This window comes from Fonticula alba (genome assembly GCF_000388065.1).
Source record: "Fonticula alba strain ATCC 38817 unplaced genomic scaffold supercont2.34, whole genome shotgun sequence".
Lineage (NCBI taxonomy): Eukaryota > Rotosphaerida > Fonticulaceae > Fonticula > Fonticula alba.
In genome coordinates, this window is record NW_009243004.1 from 18,523 (window position 1) to 18,931 (window position 409).

Below are 409 nucleotides of genomic sequence, written 5' to 3' on the forward strand. Positions count from 1 at the left end.
GGGGGAGGGGGCAGAGAAAATGGCACTAAGTGGCACAACAGCACACAGCGCGCCGTGGAGAGAGAGAAAGAGAGACAGAGAGGCCCCAAGGCGATTAAGAGCCAAGCCACCTGCCCACGGATGGGCCCTCCCGCCCCCGCGGGGGCCGGGCTGGGCCGCTCGCGTGCCGTTCTCCTCGCCTCGGTGCAGGGAACTCCTGGCCCCCCCCCCTCGCCCCGCCCCGCCCTTGCCACCCCCCAGTGCCGGGCCGCGAGGTGCACCGGGCCCGGACCAAATGCGTGTTGCACTACGAGAGGCATGTCAATCCCTCGCCATCACCCGCGCCGGGTGCCAAGACGCGCACAACCTCCGACGCGCCGCGGCCGCGCGCCGGAAGACGGAGCGAGGGGGGGAACCGAAAATGACACGA